Consider the following 15301-nt stretch of genomic DNA (forward strand, 5'->3'; position numbering starts at 1 on the left):
ATGTATGTTTGTGTGTGTACTGTATGTGTGTGTGTGTGTGTGTGTGTGTGTGTGTGTGTGTGTGTGTTTGTGTGTGTGTGTATGTATGTATGTATGTTTGTGTGTGTACTGTATGTGTGTTTGTGTGTGTGTTAGAGAGTGAGAAAGTGTAGCCAGCAAACGTTCATGCTGCAGTGTGACCCTGATTGTCCAGCTCCAGATGATACAGAAGAGATGAATAGATTACTAATCTATTCCTTACTGTCCCTGGACAATAATGGTGAATGAACTCCTTGGTAAGCGTCCCCCACAAGACCTTAGGGAGAAAGAGGGTGAATCGGGAAGAGAGGAGAGCGGTACTGTGGGGATGCCTAAAGTTAGCGTGCCAGTTTGGTGTCCATTGATAAATCTGTGTGGCAGCTGAGTTTATGAGGGATAAGTGCAGGATCCCAGTCGTCATGGCTCTGAGCACAAGATGAGTGGAAATGGTTGGTGAAATCATAGGATGATTTCTGATTGTACAGACATTTGTTTTACTATCTATATCAGTTGTTATATGACATATCATATTTTCAGTCCAACATTTCCTGCTCTGACTCTACAATTTCTCTGAACTGTACTATAATTTTGAGTGGTAAACATATGATAAAAAAGACAAAGGTGAGTTCCTGTAGAAACCAATATATTGTTGGGGATTGGGGAAGACATTGTAGAGTAGGAGAAAAAAAGATCACCTCCCTTTGAAAATCCCAACGATGAAAATATATAATATAAATAAAAGGCAGCCTTTGAAAATAAAAGCCTTCCTTCCTGGACCTGTCATCCAGAGGGAAAAGCACACTTCATGCTTCTCTTAAATTCCCAAAGACCGCTCTGTCATCATGCTCCCAACTGCTCGGCTCAAACACGCTATTGCCACCCCTCTCCCCAGATGCCCCCACCCGTGGGCCGGTGAAATGCCCCTCCACTCCCCCTCACCAGCCCTTTTGATCTGTGGAGGCCAGCCAGGCATCCCCTCCATTTGCCCACTGCCTTAAGGCACTCTGATGTCTAATTAGTCAAATAGTTTTCATGTCCCAAGGAACAAGTGCAGACTCCCTTGATAGGGATGCTCAGTTTGGATTCCCATGTTGGCCAGTGATCCGGTTCAAGTCTGGCCAAGTTATTTACAGGACAAAAAAAGGGCTTAAGGGTTTATTTGTTTACCTTATTTTTACTCTTTTTGACGATGTCTTTGACACATTTTCATGCATTCTTGACTCTGTGTAAGAGAACAAGCGTTTTTGGCATAACTGCTTGAAAGGGACCTCTAATACTTGACAGTAACGATGAGCTTTACAAGAGAGCTTAGCCATTTCAGAGAACTAAAAGTTTCCTTTTATAAGCTGTATAAAACGCCATTCCTTGCTTTCCAGCCATTCAAAAATGAAAGGAAGAGGGGGAAAATGGCAAAGATATAGCTGCAATGGTACATAAAAGTGCAGCTTGGACTCTGTTTAAATGGACGATCAAAATGACCCTCAGTGGCTCAGAGCTGCAATGACAACTCCTGTGCTTGGCACAGACCTGAGTCGCCCCAATTCCAGGGCCATTTCACTGAAACTGGGGATTATTTCCCCTCCGGTTCCTGCAGATCAGCTGCTGAGCTGGTGCTGTGTGCGGGTCAAGGGAACGTGCTGCGGTCACTCGGGCCAGGCGTGCAGGTGAACTGCTGCCCTCGAGATTAATGGCCACCATCTCACTCTCTGGCTATCCTGAAAAACCAGCACCATCCATTTCAGCATTTTACTCTACCACCTCCATATGCTTACAACTAGAGATATCCAAAGAGAATCTCAGGATTTTGTGAGAAAATCACTGACTCGGGACAAAGGGACAAATGTTTTCCATTTTGTCTTAGGTTGAGCTGTGTGTGAGTAGTTTAGCTTTTTGCATGGTGTTCATTAACTTAATTAATAGCCCTATTGAGACATGACAGAACAAGATTGATATCTTAATGTCTTGTCACCTGCAGTGCCTGATTATTTAATTAAGTAATTAAGGAGTGCCTCAGAGGACAAACATTGTAATTGCAGAAGTAGGGTTGGATTTAAGAGCAGGATGTTCAGATTGTTGTTGAGCTTCCTCCTGGTACACTTAGATACACAAATACAGGGGTTATTTATCCCAGACTTACTGGAGAGTTATTCTGTTAAATATCAAGTAAAAAAAGAAGCAAAAAAGTATGACAATTTTTTTTTCATCTTTGGCACTGAACAGTGTCCAACCTCACTAACCATCTGCTCCACTTTCAGTGAGGAGACACTGCAGTGACTCGAAAGCTTTTATAGTTTCCTGCTTTTAAAAAAAAAAATACTACGACTTCAGAACAATGTATTGTCTCTGTCAGGCAAAAAGCAGAGGAAGTGACTGGTAATCAAGTGAAAGAGAAAGAAAAAGGTGCGTGAGAAACGGGCGTAAATAATGGTCAGGAAACGAAGATCAAAGCGGGCCGAGCTGGGCCGTTTGTTTTCATATGCGCTGGTCCCGTCGCTTTAAAACACGCAAGAGGCCTCAGATAGTTGGGGCCCGAGGAAGTGTCCAGAGTGGTTACGTCCCATCCCCAGGATCCCGCGGCTGCCATCGGTCAGCCCGGCCAGCCGGGGAGGTGCGCCAGAGGAGGGGAGGAAGGTGGGCATTACGTCGTGTTTGGCAGGAAGAGCGTGGGGGAGAGTGGCCGTTCGGTGGGAGCCCTGAGAGGGACGGAGAAGAAAGGAATTGTGGGCCTCGCCCCCGAGGAATGTATGTTTTTGTGGCAACTTTGGACTCTGTTGTTGTCCTGCAGCAGAAAAGGAGGGCGCTTGGGGTCAGACTGTTGAAGGCGTTTGTGGAATCATTCGACTTATGCGTCCTGTTCAAAAAATAGGACTTGAGCGGCCATCGGCTGCAGAAACAGACGGAATTATGCAACTGTTTACAAGAGAGAAGCCTCTCAGTTCATCACAGCACAGTTGTTGTCTGCCAGGCCTCATTCTCACATGCTCTCTCTAATATGTCCATTTCAAGGTCCTTATCGGGATAAACAGCACACGTTCAACAGCAAACTATGTCAAAAAATGATGATTTTTATATGGAATGTTGCCGTGCTTTTAATGAGCTGTGGCAGCTCCATAAGATCGGCCACGTTTAGGAGTTAGTTTGAATGGTTTTCCCTTCATGATCAGTGCGTAGAAAGAGGTTTTTTTATAGACCCTGCTTCTTCAGCAGAACAGTAGTAGTTAATGACTGACAGCGATAGTGGTTTCTTTTGTGATAGCAGTCATAATACTCTGTAACATAATGTCTCTGGCAAGCCCTGAAATCAGTTAACAGAGTTAATGGGCAGCATTTTATGTAGTCAAGAGAAAAAAAGCAAAGATAGAAAAAAAACCGAGTGAACAGGTTAAACCTCTTCATTTAGAACATCCCCTCCTGCGTGGGCTCCAGTGTTTCACACTCTCCATTAGGTTTCATTCATCACTAATATAATGGTGCTGCTTGGCTGAGGCCTCTTACGCTTGAGTAGTCTTTCCCACTCATTAAACATGACTCCCTTATTAAGGAAGTCAAAGCTCATACATGTCTCTCTCTCTCTCTCTTGCTCTCTCTTGCTTTCTCTCTCTCTCTCTCTCACACACCTTTTTCCTGCCTGTTATGGTGATAAAGGAATATAGACTACTTCAAATGATTTAGATGGGGCAGTAGCTGTATTTGATTGGTATGCATAGATAATATGGCAGCATCCAGCTGTGTTAGCGTTTAGCGCTTGGCCTGGTAAGTGTGCGACCTCTGATCAATACACGTATTGGCCTCTCTTCACCCCCGTGTCTCACTTTTTTAATAGTGTTTTCATATTCAACAAATTCATTTTCCTTGTAATGGACACTGCAGGTCAATAAGACCTTGATCCCATCAAGAGGAAGGATTAGAAAAAAGAAAACGTCCCATTTTCTTCAGCTAGAGCCACTGACCCCTGGTTTAGAAGTTCATGATGTCTCTTTGGGGATCAATCAATTAGGACTAATGGGTGGAACATATAGGGTTTAGAACCAGAGAGAGAATTTACATAAATTATCGTGCTATCCATCTTGGCGGGGTTATCAAAATATATGCTCAACCTGCTTGAGTGAGATTCAATCCTTACCCAATGTGTTGGACCTCTATGATACAAATTGCCACCAAAGGCAATCAGGCTAATGTGACTGTTGCAACGATGTATTCAAGATTGTGTGGTGTAGTTTTGGCTTTAAATGGCCTGGAGGCTGGTTGTCAGCAGGCATAAGGTCTGCTTTTGCTGATGGCAGTTGGTTCTGGAGGGTGATGGAAAGCAAGACTGTCCAAGGCATTAACCCAGATTACTGGTTGTTGGGCGGAAAGAGAGGAAAAAAAGGATAATTTCCCTCAAAGATGTTAAGATAATTTAGCCAGAGCACAAGTAACAGGACATGGTGTTCAAAGAGGCCTCAGTGTAAATCAGACTCCATGCTGAAATTCCAGTTCCTGTTCGCTTTTTCCTAATTTGTTTACTGGGTTTTCTTTTGCTCTTGCGTGCGTCCTCCATCTCCACTGCTCACCGCTCTATGTCTAAGCGGGCCCGAATTCTTCACTGGTACCCTGCAGTTTAATAGTGGAGTCTGAACATCCACAGGTCGGGAATAAAAGTGAGCATAGTTCTCTGTGAAATGCATCACTCATCTGAAGAAGAGGCCTGTCTGGCCCCAAAAGATTTCTTCAGAATCAGCGTTCTGCATTGAATCCATTAGTTCCACATGAGGTTTGGGGATATCTCAAAGTACATATGAAAGACAATTGAGCTGTTCTACTGGGCAGAGTACTTTCTTGTGCAAAGGGTCCCTTTTTGGAAAACGGCAAGAAGACACTTCAGGGAGCCCTGCACTGAAATACCAAGAAAGGTCAAGTAAAAAGAACTTTAATTCAGAGTCAGAACGGGGGGAACTAACTCAACGAGCACCAAGTGGCACATCCATAAGCAGCTTTCTTCTTCTGGAGAGAGCGATGGAGTCATCAAAGATAGCGTCCACCCTCTTCCTCCTGCACACCCCCCACCCCCCGAAAAAAGGAGAACTAGAGGAAGAAAGGGAGGTGAAGAAAAAAAGAAGGAACAGCCGGCTGAGTAGACTTCCTCTGATGAAAGGGTCAGTGGCACCTGTAAATCTATGGGCACTGTGAGCAGCTGGAGGGACTTCTGCAGCCCAGCACTGGGGGACCCTAAACTACCCGCTTCCACTCTCTCACAACCACCCCCCCCCCCCCCCCCCCCGGCCCCGAAACACAAACCAGTTCCTGCTCAGACAGACTGAGAGACAGTGAGATGGACAAATACTCACGCATGGCATGCACGCACACACACACACGTTTGCGGTTACCCTACTTCAATGAGCTACACACTCTCATGCACCGGTCCCCCCACCCCCATTTAATTTGATTCATACACACAGACATAGACACAGACACACACACACACACTCCAGCTGTAGCAATATATTCAGGTTTATATTTAAGGGACATTCATAATGAGCCATAATTCTTGACCTAAGAGGACCCTATAAATTTGCTTGAAAACTCATAATGACAGCTCTAAAATGTTACAAGATATTGTGAACTATACGGCTTTAATGCATAATTAACAGATTTGCGGAGGAGTAGAGTTGGTGAGGCATCATTGCTTTCAGCATAATGTCTATTACTATCCTATAAAAATCCTTACAATCCCATGTGCAAATGTGCATTGTAATTCTGAATATCAGTAAATTACAAGACCTACTGTTGCATGTAAGGATGAATTTCAAATACCATATATAACACTGTATTAATTCAGTAATTATAAGGCTTTATAGACCATGCACTTGTAAAACGGTTTATGATCGTGTTTTTAAGAGTTTTTGGATAGATACTAAATGACAATTCATTTCCTCTGGAAATATGTGAAACCGTGAATAGCATTGTTCAAATAAATATAACCTTTACTGTGGTAATATGAACTCATGTAATGAACATAATAATCTGTGAGGCACTTTTAAAAATTATTTTGCCATTTCATTTTTTAGTGGACTCCTTGTGTTGTAGTGAAATAGCTGAACACATTGCAATCCTGAATAAAATTCTCTCATTCATGTTATTACAATGTAAATACACAGGAATTAGTTGCCGGTTAAAGGGTCATATCCATAAAAATGGGAGGGCATGTTTTCCGATTCTGCCCTTTCACTTTTTATTTTCATCTATTTTGGTGTTTACTGTAAGGATTAACAGCTGGTTTAGTGAAAATGGATGCTCTCTATGAAAAGCCATTGGTGTAATGACAAAAAAAAAAAAGAATAATAACTGACTTCACAATGTAATATTTCCCTTTTCCTTCATCTATGTAATGCCATTAAAAAGAGGGGAGTGCACAGTGATTCAAGAATTTTTACAGAGCAATTAAATGTCCCATAAGCGGAGCACGTGGCGAAACAGGAGCGGCAGATGGAATCCGCTCATGCACTCAGCCGTTACTCTTTCCAGAGGGACACGTTCGGAGCGGCCTGGCGACGGCGACGGCGGCATGCCCTGGTGGCCGTGTATGGCCGCTTCTGAGGCACAGGGGCTGCTGCTGCTGCTGCACCGAATGCGCAGGGAATAATTCTCTCTTTTCGAGGTGTCAGTTACACTGGCGGCCCTCGGGGAGGCATGTCTTTTATGGCCAGCGGCGAGCCCGGGCAAGACAAAGCACTGGGACACACTCCTGAAGTTGTCACTTGCGATTATCTTTAGTGTTTGTCCCGCTTTAAAAAGAGAGAGAGCGAGAGAGCCAGAAAGAAAGAGAGAAGAAAAATAACAGAGTGTCGCGGCGTGGCTGGATTCTAAAAGTGCAGCCAAGAAGGTAACGCTACACCCTAGCTGCCGCACATAACAATGTCAGATGCCGCGTGCCTGTTGGAACTGTCCCCCATCTCACACAGCAAAACCCCCCTCTCCCCACACACACACACACACACACACACACCCTGTCAACCCCCCCTGGCCCCCCGGTACAGACAACAGGCAGTGCCTATCACAGGAGTCCATTGTTATTTTGGAAGGTAGCATGTGTCTGTCTTGTAACAGCTCAGGTTTCTTGCCCCCACACCGCCCCCACCCCACCTCGCCCCCACACCCTTCCTCAAACACAAACACACACTCGCACAAACAGACACACGCACACGCCTCGCCTTTGCAGTGAGCGGCCGGTCGACAGGCGGCTTGTCGCGGCCACCCTGTGATGGATGACGACCCCTGCTGTTGCCTGCACTTGCCTCCCCGTTACGCTGGCCCGTACATTCCCTAGTGTCTTATTTATATGCCGTCCAAAAAGGACAAAAGGGAAGACGGTGAGCAAAAGAGTTTCTGGCAATGCGGCCCTTTGGCTACAAGTGGCCTTTGAGCGCCCCGTGGAAACTGAACCGCACTGAGAGGCCAGAGGGCCACTTCTCTATAAGGGCAAGCTGCTGTGTTCACGTCACCAATACAGAGATGCAGAAACGATGATTCAATTATGTTCTTGTCCATTAAAAGAAAAGTACATTTTGACCATATACTGGAAATATACAAATAATTTTCTAATGGGAATTTCGCAATTTCTCATTGGAATAATGGACAGAGATGTTCATTCTATGGATTAGGAGCTCAGCGTAGGAGAGCTACATCAAAAAATAAATAAATAATGTAAAAGTATTTAGAAGTGTTATGACCACAACTCTCACTATGGACTTCAGAGACACACACAAACGCTAGGCTAGCACACACACTCAAGCAGCTCCCCAAACACATAATTCAGTAAAATCACAATATAACAAACCTTCTACAAAAATCAGCAAATTAGACAAAAAGGCGCTCCCTTGGGGCGCTAAGTGATTGGGAGTCTCTGATGGACCTTCAGGTCTCCTCAACAAAAAGCTGTCCAGCCTTCCATATCAATGAAACCTGCCGCCATTCACACATGCCAATTCCACCTGCTCTTCATTAGCTTGTGTTTATTTGAGCTGCATATTTGATTGTATGAATATGCATTCGGTCGTGTTTGAAAGGCATGTTAATTGCCTTACGCTGGTAAACACCTCTGCTCACCTCCACCCCCTAAGTTCATAATGAGGCCCTCGGATAAACACACAGCTCAGTGGTCCGGGGGGCATTTAGTATTTCATTCATGTGACTCGACCCATGTGTGCTGCAGTGGGGGTGCTGAGGTGGGTTAAAATAGACAAAAGGGGGAGGAATAAAAAAGAAAACGGAGTCCGGGGGGGGGGGGGGGGTGGGGGGGGGAGGGGTTCGATCGCCGGTGGACTGAGGTAATTACCCAGTGGATTGGCCGTACCTGGGAGCGTCTTGTTTGGTGATTCTCCTCCATGCACTCCGGGGGCATCCTGCAGAGCAGAGCCCCGGCCTCAGAGAGAGGGGGAGATAGAGAGAGAGAGAGAGAGAGAGAGAGAGCGAGAGAGAGAGAGAGAGAGAGAGGGAGGGAGAGAGAGAGAGAGAGAGAGAGAAAAAGGGGAAGAGAGAGAGAGAGGGTGATAGAAAAAGAGCGAGCTCCTGGACCACAGGGGAGAAATCTTAAACTCCTTTCTGACCCTCATTGTGGAGGTGTTAATTGGCCTCCTGAGTTGGCGGATTTTTCCCCCCCCTCCTCTCTTTTTCAGGGGGAAAGGTGTTATCCTTGATGCATCAGCACTGTGTGCCACCGGTGACTGATCCTTTCAAGTTCGACAGTGTTCCGCGCATATCCTATATCTCATTAAAGCAAAATAAAGGAGAGAAAGAAAGAGAAACAAAAAACACTGGGAAAGAAAGAATGAAGAAGAGAGGAAGACAGGATCGGCAGAAACAAAATAAACATAAAATGCATCCGAATGCATGACACACACAAACAGGCACACACACGGACCCTCGCGCACATACACGCACAGCCACACACCCACACACGCGGACCCTCACGCACACACACACTCTCTGAAACACACATAGCCACACACACAGCCACACAAACACACACACACACACACAGTGCAGATGCACAGACAGGTCCATCCACACAGAGGCCAGTTCAAAGCGGTTCCTGCCAAGTGGTAATTAATACTGTTTTGTGGCAGGGCCCTTTCGCTCCGATCCTGTGTCAGGAAGTGGACTATGGGGTCTGGTGGCACTTCAAATCAAAGGCCCAGTCAGACGAGGTTCACTGGGGTTTGCGTGTGTGTGTGTGTGTGTGTGTGTGTGTGTGTGTGTGTGTGGGTGTTGTGTGTGTATGTGTGTATGTGTGTGTGTGTGTGTGTGTGTGTGTGTGTGTGTGTGTGTGTGTGCGTGTGTGTGTGTGTGTGAAAGACTGGGGGTGACACATGCACCGATGGATCTCACGCAAACTCTCCCATCCGCACAGCTGAGAGGATCCAAGGCAGCCGAGACCCACACAGCAAACAGCAGAGCACAAAGGGGAACAAAGTGTAGACATTGACCGGGTAATTCAATACGGAGTTTGGATCGTTTTCATTGTGTCTGCAAAGAGGGTAATAATAATCGCGACCTTTTTGTGCATCAGGAAAAGAGGTCAATGATCATGGAAATGCAGTTAATTGTTTATTGTACATTTCTTTTGTTGTGGCAGGCACTACCCGTGCTCATATCAAAGAGCCTGACTGGATACTGTATGTGAGGTAATGAAATGGCTAATGTTAATAAATTGTTTTAAGTATGTCTCTATTTTTAAGTTCAGCATTAGCACAAGATCAGCATAAGGGACAATATCACTACTACCACCACCACCACTAGTATTACTAATTTATGAACTGCAAGTGGAATGTCTGTGAATAAAGATGGTAGCAATACAAGATATTTCTCACACACTTTTAGGTATAAATGAAAGGACATGTAGCGGGCTTGAAACGGCTGTTCAGTAACATATTAGATTGGAGTTGTCTGATTCTACCGAAACATTTCATGCCTGTGAAACTTCCGAGGCTGGTGTGATATGTGCATTTGTAGTCCAGCAATGATAACCAGACAAGTAGTGCAGAGCACCCAAGAGAGAGAGAGAAAGAGAGAGAGAGAGAGAGAGAGAGAGAGCGAAAGAGAGAGAGAGAGTGTGTGTGTGTGTGTGCATATGTGTGTGTTTGTGTGTGTGTGTTTGCAGGTGTGTGTGTGTGTATGTGTGTGGTGTATGTGTTTGTGTGTGGTATGTGTGTGTGTGTGTGTATGTGTAATGTTATTTGTCTTACGATTCAGAACAGCACAAACAAAAGAACTGACTGTTGGAACACAGCTCAAAAGGGAATAATGAAGTTGCTCATGTGTGTGGTAACAGCTGAGCACCTCAACACTATCACACCATAAATCAGACCAAAGGTGATTAATGGGACCTCATTAATTATCCCAGGCAGAGGGAGGGGGTGAGCAGTGAGCACACATTGACAAGCAACTGTACGCCACTGCCTTTGAAAATGATAATGAGTGCTGCTTGCAAAACATAACAAATGTTTGCGGAATTTGTTTCCCAGGACGAAAGTCAAATATTAACCAGAATTTCCACCTGCAGTCCTTTTTTTTTGCTTGTGATGTTTGTGAGCGTGTATCCGTGTGTACAGTGTATGTGTGTGAGTGTGTGTGTGTGTGTGTGTATGTCTGTCTGTGCATGCGTGCTCCCTGCAATAGAAGTATGCATGAATGTTTTTGTTTTTGAATAAATGCCTTTATGTGCCTCCAGTCGCTGACAGAGAATCTTCTACTTGTGGAGGCGTGGGGCTTAATTTGAAGATGCTTCTTCATTTTTAATTTCATGCCTGAATTTGATACGATCATGCTGTATACATCTATGCTTATAAGCAGGGTGTCGGGGTAAGCAGGCAGAAAATCATTTCCCCCTTGTCAAGTGCAGCTGGAAGAATCTATAAGGGGAATATTTTACGCCAGCTCTGCATTATAGAGAAGAATCTTTGCACTGGGAATTTGCTCCATCAAATGAAATGCAAAATAATGAGTGCAGTTTCAGGAGTTTGCACTCACTGTACAAATCAGCTGGCTTGTACAACTGTCTAACTACCTGGCTGTCCAAGTCAGACAGACAAACAGGGAAACAGAAAGAGAGAGAGCGAGAAAACGAGAGAGAGAGCAAGGGAGAGAGACAGACACCATTTAAATATTTGAAGGATGACAGGCTCATTTAGCATTCATTTGAAAGCCTGGAGCTTTTTTATTGTGTAACATAATTAATTTAGATGGGCAATTAAAGAACATAAATATACAGTACGGAACAATAAAAAATGGATCAGACCATTTTAGCAAAGCCCCCCAGGACTCCCGCTTTAATTTTGATCTGATCATCTAATCAAAATTACTGAGTGGCTGCTGTATGCTGACCTATGCTAATGCATTCTGCCGAATCGCCTTGTCTGATCTGCTCCGATGTTAGTCGCCATAGATCTTAGATTAGAGGCTTTTAAGGGTCTGCTCATAGGCATTGGCTATTGCCATCATTGATCCACACCTGACCCAGAGTTCTCCGCGGTGGACACGTTCAGATATACGATCACTGGTCAAGCAGGGGGACCTTATACTATTGCCTATAGCTTTAGCTGCCATGACTGGCACGTACAGCAGGTCACACAGAGATTCTCCACACAGTGAACCTGGAACAATGTTCCTAAGAAAGCACTAATCCACAAGTCAAAGGCTGTGCCCTGGAAAAAATATGCGGATCGGGTGTCTCTGTGCCTTGTAAAACTGACATTTGTCAGTTGCTAATTTAACACCATTTAGAAGTGCATTGTCATTAATGAACACATTGCGATGTCAGCACTGGCACCCGAGGGCCCCCTTTGATTGGCAGCCACCTCTGGAAAGATCTAGAAGCATGGCTGGCCAAAGAAGGACCTCCTTAAAAGCACTGTGCGTGGAGTGACTAATCACCGTTCCTTAGCATGGCTCACTGGGTGACATAAATAACAATGGCTTTGTTACAGAGAGGCTATTTTAGTTACGCCGGCTGTGAATGACTAGGACCAGGTGATTGTTCCTTAGATGGCTCAGGCGTGAGGAAGCCGTACGTCAGAAATGGACTCCTTAAATATGGAGCACCACTCTGCACCACTCTGGTTTTCAGCCAAATGGGGTTTCAGTAAACTTTTGATTGAATATCTAGTTTAAGTAATAAAACTGTGTGTACTAATAAAACAAACTCAGAGCCAAGTCTATATATGGGGCATCAGTCTCAAGCACTGTACTGCCACCTAGTGCATATATGAATAACACTCAAAATTACAGTGCACTGATGTTTCTTATAAAAGAGCAGTATAGGTATGAGGAAATTCTGCTGGGGTTAGTCACAGAAAATGTGTGAAAAGATTTAAATATCCTTACCGTCACTGGTCGTATTCTGTCTGCTGGTATGAGATCACAGAATGGGCCTACAAAAAGACAGACTGACTCAATAAAATGTCTGATTCCAAAAAAAAAATATTTCAATGAATGTCTCTAAAAATTCTCTCCTGACCTCACCAGTCGTTGCTTTTAAGGTTATTTCATTTCCATGAAAAGTAATTTCTAAAATTACACACAGCTAAAAAGCAGACATTTCAAAGGTCTTGCCCCACATCCACTAAAAATGGGGGAAGAATATATGACAATTCCTACTTTTTAATATGATTTTCCCTAACCTGCCCAGTGGGATGTGGCTCTCAGCTGTGTTTATAATAAAATTACATTTCACATTCAGCATCGCCATGGGTTTCATCAGCCACGGGGGTGGCGGCCTCCCTCAATCTGCTCCGAGGAGACATATCAGAGAGATAAAAGCGTCCATCCCTCAGACGCGGAATGGGCCTGCGGACCCCGTAAATCACCTCTACTGCAGGTAGGCTCAGTGTTTTGGAACAAGGAGATTGGCCCCTTGCACCATTAGGTGCTAATAAGACACCTCCCCGCATTCCTCAGACCTGCCACCCGCTCCAAATTAGAAAACTGACTCTCCTGACCCCGGGATGGGGGTCACCGGCAGGTCAACAACCCCCCCCCCTCCCCCCATCACTTCTGTGCAGTGTCCCACCCTCCCACCACACACACACACACACACACACACACACACTCTCTCACATAGCCTACACCTCACTGCACCAAAACTCTGCAAGGCCTTACTCCTTACTATCAAACAGTATTTCATAGCGTCACCTCACAACCTCAGTGAACTAGACTGAACACAACCTGACAGAATTCAGATATCTGAAAGGTTGTTGACAGTCTTATCCAGATGGCTGGTGACCCAGCTGTGCTATTTGCAGTAAAATGTGGGCTGTGGGGGGGTTACCATAACCCCTGTGATCTTGAGCCTGCTCTCAGAGTGTATAAGGTGCCTGTTCAGCCAGTATAACATGGCTATAAAGTGCTGGACTGCTTCTCTTAAGTCAGCTTCTCTTGGACAGAAGGCACATGCGCACACATGCACACACACACCACACACACACACACACACACACACACACACACACACACACACACACACACACACACACACCCAATGTGCCCCATATGTTCTGGGGCTCCCTTCTCCCTGTTTAGGAGGGGCATATCATAGGTTCATCAGGGCAGAGATTCTCATTGGGGTCAAATCAATTTGTAGGCAGGGTAACTATCATTTACTGTAATTTAGCGCTGTCACACTGAGGAGGAGGGAATGGGTTAAGGGCCGAATCGCCACATGAGACATGTCATCCATTTGTTTCACCATCTCACATCAAAGCTAAACCTACTCTGTTGTGCTGCCTTCACAACAATTTACCAAAAACTATACAGGATGTGATGTTGATTTGAGGAACACTGTATTGTAATGAATATCTGTAACAAAGATAGAGACAGAAGATGTAACAAAGATGGGAGATAAAATGAAATGGGTCAAGTTAGAAAGAGAAACAGTTTGCAGGCAAGTTGTTCGCCTTAAAATGTAAATGCCTAGATCTGGGAGACTGATAGAATATGAGGAAGACCTCGATATAAGTTATTGTATGGTGTATGTTTCCCCCTAGTGGACATCTACAATACAGTCAGTCAGTCAGTCAGTCAGTCAGTCAGTCAGTCAGTCAGTCAGTCAGTCAGTCAGTCAGTCACCCACCCCACCCGGTGAGCGGGAAATGCATGTTGACTGTGGAACGTGATTGAGCACTTGCTTAAGTTTATAACTTAGTTTGTACACCTAGGCTGTGTCACGCGCTATTGACAACGTCGCACAAATTCTGGCGCTTCCAAAAAATTAAAACGTCTTTATAGGCCTATCGTACACAGTTCATTTAAAATCTTCCCAAATCACTCCAGTCTTACTGTTCTCACTGCAACCTGCAGTCACGGCCGCAAACTTCTGAACAGGAATGCTGGCTCATCATAACTAGCCTAAAGACATCATTCATTTCAAGTCAATGGCTGTGAAGAACTCCTCCTTCGTCTAAGGTAGGTCAGCAGTTCAAATGAATTAATCTAACGTTAACGTTTTCTAAATGTATACACTACACAAATTGTCATGTTTTATCATAGGATATTTAATGAGAAATGTGCAATATAGGCCTAGACATAGGCCTACTGGCTACGATTTGGCCGCCTTTCTCTCCTGTCACAAGGGGAAAGATAAGGACGTTAACATTAGTTTTCCAAGAAATCTTACCATTTTGATGAGACTTTGCACGAGCTGGTTCTCCGTATTTGAGAGAGACTTAAAACTGTTTTTGCGAAAAGAAACTAACCTCGACGACCGCGATAACGGCTCTGAGAAAAAGTGAACAATACTTTGTCAACGTTATAGGTCTGCATTCAAAGTAGAGGAGGCAAACGGGAAATCACGAAAAACACTTCAATGGAATCAACGAGGCCTCAGTAACCGTTTGACCTTTGACACTAGATGGACCACAGAAAAAAACCATGATAGGCCTATTCCTAATCCAAATGCCAGGATTCATAGTTTGTTACAGTATTCACTTGTGCCAAGAAACATATGCTTTCAAGGCAATAAATACAGTTATAGTTACAGTAAATATTGAATCATGTGAAGATAATGATGTTGTTGTACACTCTTATAAAAACATTTCCAATGAATAAGTAAAGCATGTAATTATTTTCCACATGGCAACACTTCATAATTAATCTTTCTCCCTGGATTTGTGAGGACAAGCATACAGTAGTTGACACTGCTACCCACAGAAAACCTTAGTTCTCCAAAACAAATTCGACCCCTGCCAAGATAATCCAACAAACTAAATGTTGACGCTGGCTGGTGTTGCAGTTTGAGCTGTCTGTTTTTTCT

The 15301-nt window shown here is 44.4% G+C and overlaps 1 long non-coding RNA gene across 1 annotated transcript in view; it reads right to left on the reverse strand.

The window, feature by feature from the left end:
* LOC134102762 (uncharacterized) overlaps positions 1 to 14862 on the reverse strand; it is a 28629-nt gene extending 13767 nt beyond the window's left edge. Inside the window, exons 1-2 of the long non-coding RNA XR_009941547.1 lie at positions 14666 to 14862; positions 12379 to 12425 (exon numbers count right to left, since the gene is read on the reverse strand). This is a non-coding gene — a long non-coding RNA (uncharacterized LOC134102762). The remainder of the gene's footprint in view (positions 1 to 12378; positions 12426 to 14665) is intronic.
* Between the last annotated feature and the right edge of the window lie 439 nt (positions 14863 to 15301).

Source organism: Sardina pilchardus, chromosome 15 (genome assembly GCF_963854185.1).
Source record: "Sardina pilchardus chromosome 15, fSarPil1.1, whole genome shotgun sequence".
Classification (NCBI taxonomy): Eukaryota; Metazoa; Chordata; class Actinopteri; order Clupeiformes; family Clupeidae; genus Sardina; species Sardina pilchardus.